We start from the raw sequence: 9,182 nt of genomic DNA on the forward strand, positions 1-9,182 counted from the left end.
CAACCAAGATGGACACTGGAAGAGGAACTGTCCTCGGTATCTGAAAGAGAAGAAAGCAGCCAAGGCTAAGGCCAAGGTGGATAAAGGTAAATGTGATTTACTTGTGCTTGAAACTTGTTTAGTGGAGAATGATGATTCTTCCTGGATAATTGATTCAGGTGCCACCAACCATGTTTGTTCTTCTTTTCAGGGGATTAAATCTTGGCGACAGCTGGAGGCTGGTGAGATGACGATGCGAGTAGGCACCAGGCACGTCATCTCATCTGTGGCAATGGGAGGACTCAAGTTAGCTTTACAAAATAGGTTTCTTGTTTTAAATAATGTATATATTGTTCCTGAACTAAAAAAGAACCTTATTTATGTAAAGTGTTTATTGTAATGTAAATATACTGTCTTTTTTAATGTGAATAAAGTGTTTATTCATAAAGATGGTGTTTTTATTGGCAAAGCAAATCTGGAATCGAATTTATATGTGCTAAGGTCGTTAGCCATTAATTCCCTCCATAATACTGAAATGTTCAGAACTGCCGTAACTCAATCAAAACGTCGACTAATTTCTCCAAAAGAAAATGCCCAACTTTGGCATTTACGTTTAGGCCACATCAATCTCAATAGGATTGAGAGATTGGTGAAGAATGTACTTCTAAGTGAGTTAGAAGAAAATTCTTTACCTATGTGCGAATCTTTCGTTGAGGGTGGATGACTAAACGACCTTTTACTGGAAAAGGTTATAAAGTCAAGGAGCCTTTTGGGTTAGTACATTCTGACCTTTGTGGTTCTATGAATGTGCGAGCCCGAGGTGGCTATGAGTATTTTATCAGTTTTCTGATGATTACTCCAGGAACGGGTATGTTTATCTTATGCAACGGAAGTCTGAATCATTTGAAAAGTTCAAAGAGTTCAAGGCTGAAGTTGAAAATGCATTAGAGAGACGGATTAAAATACTTTGATCGGATCGAGGTGGAGAGTTTTTGGACTCGACATTCCAGGACTATTTGATAGAACATGGAATCATTTCTCAACTCTCAGCACCGGGTACACCTCAGCAGAATGGTGTAGCGGAGAGGAGAAATAGGACCTTATTAGACATGGTTTGCTCGATGATGAGTTACACTTCCTTACCAGACTCGTTTTGGGGTTTCGTAGTGGAGACTGCGGTGTACATACACAATTGTGTTCCCTCCAAGAGTATTGCCAGAACACCTCTGGAGTTGTGGAACGGGCGTAAAGCTATTTTACGTCACTTCCGCATTTGGGGTTGCCCTACACATGTGCTTGAGGCTAATCCCAAGAAGTTGGAACCACGGTTGAGGTTATGCCTCTTTATAGGCTACCCCAAAGGTACACGAGGGGGTTATTTTTATGATTCAATGGAAAATAGGGTGTTTGTTTCAACAAACGCTACTTTCCTGGAGGAGGATCATATAAGGGAGCACAGTCCACGAAGCAAAGTCGTGTTGCGTGAGCTTTCCAATGAAACTACTGAAACTTCAACAAGAGTTGTTGAAGAGCCTACTACATCAACAAGGGTTGTTGATGGGAGTTCATCCAGTAGGTCGGTTCCACCTCAAAAGTTAAGGGAACCTCGACGTAGTGAGAGGGTTGCGAACCCACCCGTTTGCTATCTAGGTTTCACGAAAATCCTAACTATGATAGCAGAAGGTGACGTTGAGGATCCGTTGTCTTATAAGAAGGTAATGGTGGATGTAGATCTGGATGCAAATGTAGATAAACCTTGTGTCTACAAGAAGATTATCCACGCTTCAGTAGTTTTCTTAGTGTTGTACATAGATTATATCCTACTCATTGGGAATAATGTAGGTTTACTGACTATAGTTAAAAACTGACTAGCGACCCAATTCCAAATGAAAGATTTGGGAGAGGCTCAGTTTGTTCTAGGTATACAGATCTTCTGGGATCGTAAGAACAAAGTGCTAGCACTGTCTCAGGCATAGTACATTGACAAGATGTTACTCAAATACTCGATGCAGGACTCTAGGAGGGGCCTACTGCCATTCAGGCATGGAGTCCTACGACACCTCAAGAGATTGAGGAGATGAGATGGATCAGTCTAACCCAGGCCATTTTAATATTGTTGACCCGTTTACGAAGGCTCTCACGGCTATAGTGTTTGAAGGTCGCCTACGGAGCATGGTTCTACAAGATAACCCGCGACTGGACTAGGGCAAGTGGGAGATTTTGTTGTACTGGGATTTTATGCCCTAGTTTATTGTACATCCCATATCGCTTTAGGACAAGTGGGATATTATTGGGGTTGATGCCCAAAAGTTTTGTGTCCTGTAGTTTGTAAACAGTTTGTACGAACGCTTATATTGTTTATATATGATATTTACTTCACATCTTGTATTTTTGCTCAGTTACTTGTTTTATTTTCTTTACCGCAAACCAATAAACATAAAATCCCTGGTTATTTGTATGTGACTCAAGCATGTATGTAGTGACATACAAGTGGATCATGTCTTGAGTGATAACCAAAATGGTCTGTAGTATATGGATATAGGAAGGGAAACCTTATCCTGGTAACGCTATGGATGCGGCCCACTTTGTGGAATGGTCACAAATGTTTTGACTTGTCATAGATGGTCTGATCCTGATTATTCGTGTTAGGGACATGTAAGCAGGGGGCGTCCTATACAAAGAGTTTGTATAAGACCTGACCACGAAGTGTAAACGTCTCGTTATATAACACCGTTCATGCTAGAGACTTCACTTCACTAGGATGACCATAGGTAACATGACCTCAATCCTGAGTGAGTTAAGAACTCCTGCCATTGAGGCGGTTCTTTGATTTGTATGGGTGTGAGTGGCCAGGTCGCCGATTCAAACCTACCATTTTGGGGATTCGTCTGATTTAGGAGCTGGGAACTCAGCTACATAAGATAGAATTCACTCATTCCCCGAAGTAAGGGCAAGTAAATAGATAGCTCCCTTAAGGGCTGATTCCTGGGTTTGAATGATGTGGCACCACACACATTCTCTTAGCCCGAGAGGTGTTCACATATAGTTGGACTATGTTGTATTGTTCATTAGAGGAATCAGTGGTACTTAAAAAGTGAGATGTAACTACAGGGGAAAACGGTAAATTGGCCTAGCTGTACTTACGAGCATCTGTGAAGGTTCATCATACTCATGATTGGTTATATTTGATAGACACAGAAATATATCTGTGGTAAGAAGAGTTCAGCTGTTGGTCTTTAGTGGAATGTTTGACAGTTAACGGATGGTGGATCTCGTGGCTAAAGAGTTTAGTCCATTATTCACGGACCGTTAGAGCTTCGAGTCACAGGTCCATTAGGTCTCCTGGGTAGCTTGATTAAAGTCGATAACTAGTATTTGGGTTAATTTGAAATGTTCAAATTGACAAGAGGAAGTTCGATTATATATGATATAATTGGATTGGTTAATTATATTTGATATAATTGGCTAAATGTATGAGATACATTATTTTGGAGGAAATTAGATATAAATATGATTTATATCAAGTAGAGGAGAAAATACTATAGTAGATATGTGATATCAAACTATAGGATATAGATATAATATGATCATATTAATTAATTAATTAATTAATTGGTTAATTATATGATAATTAATCCAAAATTCACGTTCGGACGTGGGTTAGTGGGCAACGCCGATTATGGTAAACGATGAGTTAAAATGAAAAAGATTTTTATTTTTGAATCGTTCAATCGATCGTACGTCAATTCGCCCAAAAAGAATTCGAAAGCGCGTGTTGGTGAAAGTAAACGATCGCTCGAGAGCCTATACGATAGTCACTCTTCGTCTAGACGATCGTCTACCTCGCGCTAAACGATCGCACGCTATTTCCTACATGATCGGATAGCTTCTCTAAACGATCGTATAGTGAGCCGATTTTACTAAAGGATCGTGTACTTTTCCTAAACGATCGTTCAATAAATCCTACACGATCGTGTAACTCCTCCTAAACGATAAGCACTTCTGCTATGCGATAGCGTTGTTTTCCCTCCCACTTGCTTATCGCCTACACGATTAGTGTTTCCTCCTTCCTCTACCAAATTCATTAAAGCCCACCCTTTGGGTTTTTCATTCTAAGAATACCCGTGGCTCTTTAGTGGTGGTGTCGTCCCCGTTGCGGTCGTGAGTTCGCGTTGTTCATGTTGCTGTAGTCGACATTGCCGCCGGGCATTAGTAGATTGCGTGGAGGGTTTCCGCTACGTTTGAGTTCCGGAGTGTGAAGATTGTCTTCAACTGGTATCGAACTCTATCCTTTTATTATTTTGTTGTTTGTATCATGCCGTTAATTAGAGTTTATTTGCATAACTATATGTGTTGAATGTATAATGTTATATTTCCATCACGGTGAAATCTGAGCGATTTGAACGCACTCATGGAACTCTTAGATATGAGATCCTTCAGCTAGCAACCTAGCAGTGGGGGCAGTATTAGGACAAAGAGTTGACAAGAAATGCCATGTGATTTGTTTGGCATCAAGGGCTCTCAACTCATCTCAAATTAACTATTCCATAATAGAAAAATTATTTCTTTCCATTATTTTTGCTTTAGATAAATTTAAATATTACATTCTTTGTCTTCCAATTATTGTTTACACTGACCACCCCACTCTTAGGTACTTAATGACGAAGAAAGAATCCTAGCCCAGACTTGTGAGATGGATCCTTCTCTTTCAAGAATTCAACATAACCATCAAAGATAGAAAAGGATCTGAGAATTCTGTAGCCAACCACCTAAGCCGAATCGTGCAAGAAGAAGAATTAGTTCCAATTAGAGAAAACTTCCTAGACGAACATCTTTTCAAGGTGTCTTCCTTCTTACCATGATACGCCGACATGGTAAACTACCTTGTCAAAGGTAAGTTTCCTCTTAACATGTTTTGGTCTAGAAAGTCTAAACTAAAAAGCGAGTCTAAATACTATTTATGGGATCCTCCTTACCTATGAAAATTCTGTTATGACCAAATAATTAGGAGATGTGTCCCTGATGAAGAATTTGAGTCTATTTTGTCTTTTTGCCATGAACAAGCATGCAGAGGTCATTTCAGTCCAAAAAGAACTGCTGGAAAAATCTTAGATTCAGAACTATTCAGGGATTCTCTTTTTGCTGATTCATATGAGCATTGCAAATCATGTGAAAAATGTAAAAAATCTGGTTCTTTATCTAAAAGAAATGAAATGCCACTTAATTCCATTCTTGTATGTGAAATATTTGAAATTTGGGGCTTAGATTTTATGGGTCCATTACCTTCTTCGTTTGGATACTTGTTAGTTTACTTGCAGTTGATTATGTTTCCAAGTGGGTCGAAGCAATCCCCACTAGAACGAATGATTCATCTATAGTTTCAAAATTTCTTAAAAATAACATCTTCTCTAGATTTGGAATTCTGAGAGCTATTATAAGCGATCAAGACACATTTTTATAATAGGACCATAGAAGCATTGTTGAGGAAATACGGAGTTTACCACCATGTCGCAACCCCGTATCATCCCAAACAAATGGCCAAGCGGAAATCTCAAATAGAGAAGTGGAAAATATTTTAGAAAAGACGAACTTGAAAAGAAAAGATTGGAGTTCAAAATTAAATGATGCACTTTGGGCTTATAGAACCACTTATAAAATGTCTATAGGTACAATCCCGTTAGAATTGTATATGGCAAAGCATGCCATCTCCCAGTAGAGGTTGAACACAAAGCCTATTGGGCAGTTAAACAATGTAATTTGAACTTAGCCCAATCTAGAGAAGAAAGACTCTTAGAACTATAACAATTAGAAGAACTAAGAAGAAATGCTTAGAAAACTAAAAAATTTACACAGAGAAAACCAAAATCATTCATGACAAGGTTTGATAAGAAAGGACTTCAAAATAGGACAAAAAGTTTTACTTTACAATTCTAGATTACAATTGATACAAGGAAAACTTAAGTCCAAATGGTTAGGTCTTTTTGAAATTACTAACGTTTTCTCTTATGGTGCAGTAGAAATCAAAAGTCTTGAAACATAAAATATCTTTAAGGTGAATGGGCATGGACTTAAAATCTAAAATGAAGGGTATGTAAACCAAGTCGAATTGGAATTGCATTTAGCTAATCCCTCATACACATGATACTCCTATTCACCAACGTTGAGCAAACGACGATAAAAATTTGCAAAAATAGGACAAATTTTATTTTCCTTTTCTTTCTTTTCATTTTTTTTTTAATTTTCTTCTCATTCCTTTTCTCTTTCTTATTTTTAGCATAAATAGGATAATTGATTCTTTTCTTTTTCTTTATAGGTCAACCACAAAAAAAAAGTAATAAACAAAAGCAAGAAAATTCTCTCTCAAGCAAATAAATGATCAACAACAAAACCAGTGAAGTTTCTTTCTACATCCCTTCTTTTTGCTTTCTTGAATTCATTTGCTTGTTCTGAACATTGTGTTTCGTCTTTAAGTTGGGGGTGGGTAAACATTGCACGTTTTTGTTATTCTTGTGATTATTCTTTGGTGACCTTAGAAATAGGCCCCCTAAAATTTTTGCATAACTTGAACCTTCGGCCATCTAAGCTCAGGATTAATAAATTGTTGATTACTTAGATTTTGCTATATATGAATAGATTTGAGGCTCTGATTCATCTTGAAGATATAATTTTATTCTTTGATAACAATGTCTATTGATTTCTATTAATCTTCAAAAGACTATTTTTGCCTTGAATTCAATAAATTCATAATTGATAAATTCATATTTGCACGTTCATGATTCTCATTTATTTGATTCTATGCATCTTTTGTTTTTACTCAATCTCTTGATTCTTATCAATGAAATTTTGATGACACACTATTTCTACTAAGGATACAAACAAAATTTTAGATTTTTTAAGTTTTTCAACCAAAAATTTGAAACTCATTTTTCAAAAGAAACTTTCTTTTCCTTTTAACTTCATTAAAAAATTGAATACTTAGTCCTTAGATTTATTTAGAACCTTTAATCTCTTAGAAATATCATATCTACTTAATTTTCTTTGTTACCCCGATAGGAAAAACTTTAGTCTAAGAACAACCATCTTGTTTATAGAGGAATAAAAAGGGTCTTGTGTATAAAAATTGCTAGCACAAAAAAAAAAAAAAAAAGCAAGCTTGCGAATTGACATAATAAAATAACATAACCTTCACTAACATGTGCGTGTGTGCATAGGTAGAGGTGAAAAGAGCTACCTTCATCGTGTTTCTGTTAGGGCCCACGAGAAAAGAGTGATTGGTTCCCGGTGGTGTAAGTGTGAAAGCTATCTCTATAAGTAAAAGAAATGTCAATTACTTTTGGTGTGTGTGAGTTTATAAAAGCCTTGTATTAGAATTGCCTCTATCAATGCAAGTTAGGTACATCATAGACCGATAACCGGGCCAATGTAGGGCGAAGATGAAGGAACTTTTAACAAAGAGACCCGTGAGTGGAAGAGAGATCGTTCCAAACCCCATTGTGATAGAACAAACACATTTACAATCAAACAATGATAATTATGCAAAACTCTAAATTATAACATGCTGCAAAAGGGAAATACAAAGGTTCAAGTGAACTTACTCTTGAAGAACTATTCTTCTCATTCCCTCGAACTTTTCTGCACAATCATTCACCAAACACGAACGTTGGGCTTCAGCAATCTCCTCAAACAAACACCAACAACACTTGTCCCTTGAACAGTAAACATAATCCATTAGTAGGTTACCTCGGTATTCTCGATGTGAGAATCCAGGAGTTGTGGACTCTGTAGGATTTGGTAAAGAGTAGGAGGATTTTTCAGATCGTGTAGACAATCGAGTAAGTGGGAGATGGTTTTAGTCCATCATATAGACAATATACTCGATCGTTTAGAAGACGAGTTACTATCGTATAGAAAACTCTTACATGATCGTGTATGCTCTCAAGCTATCGTATAGTTAAAGATTTTGATCGCACGATTCACTAATTCGTAATGATCGCTTAGTGTAAAAATGAAAACGATTTTCATTTTAACCATCAGTTATCATGACTTATCACAAGTTGGTTATGGGAGAAAAAATCGTAACCAATTATCATATAATTGATTTAATTGCAAATATAAATAATATATTTATAACCTATAGTTTTAGTATCACATCTCATGCAATATATCCATAGTTCTTTTTCTCTCTTATATCATTAAATAATAATTCCTCAAATCAATGTATCTAATACATTAAGTCAATTATATCTCATATAATTGATACAATTTAATTATATCATATATAATAAAATTTCCTGTTATTAATTTGAACATTTCAAACTAACCCAAAAACTGATTCTTAACATGAATCCATTGAGCTACCAAGGAGACCTTACGGACCTGTAGCTTGAAGCTTCAATGGTACGTGAATAACTGATTAAACTCTTTAAACACGACATCCACCATCCGTTAACTGTTGGGCATTCCACTAAAGACCGGTAGATGGACTTTTCGCGCTACAGATATATTTCTGTGTCCATTGGATATAACCAATCAACACTACGATGACTCTTTAAAAATTGCTTGTAAGTACAGCCAGCCCAATTTATCGTTTTGCCCCTATAATTACATCTAACTCCTTAAATACCATTGATTCTTCTAATGAACAATACATCATAGTCCTACTATGAGTAAATTCTTCTCGGGCCAAGAGATGGTGTGGCGTCACATTGTTCAAGTCCCAGAATCAGCTCTTAAGAGAGAAATTTATCTACTAACCTCTAAATCGGGGAAGAACTGAATTCCATCTGGTGTAGCTGAGTTCCCAGCTCCCCAATTAGATGAATCCCCAAAGTAGTAGGTTTGAGTCGGCGATCTGGCCACTCGTACACATACAAATCAAAGGACTAGCCTCATAGGCAGGAGTTCTCAACTCACTCAGGATTAAGGTCATGTTACCTATGGTCATCGTAGTGAAATGAAAGTATCAGTTATGAACGATGTTATATAACGAGACTAAACATTTCGTGGTCTGATCTAATACAAACTCTTTTATATAGAGCATCCCTACTCACATATCTAATATATGAATGGTCAGGATCAGACCATTTGTAATGCATTACAACACTTGTAACATCTACAAAGCAGGCCACACTCATAGTGTCAATAGGATAAGGCTTCCCTCCTTTATCCATCTAATGCAGACCATTTAGGTTATCATTTAAAGC

This window comes from Benincasa hispida, chromosome 9 (assembly GCF_027475165.1).
Source record: "Benincasa hispida cultivar pf3 chromosome 9, pf3_genome.v1.1, whole genome shotgun sequence".
NCBI classification, from domain to species: domain Eukaryota; kingdom Viridiplantae; phylum Streptophyta; class Magnoliopsida; order Cucurbitales; family Cucurbitaceae; genus Benincasa; species Benincasa hispida.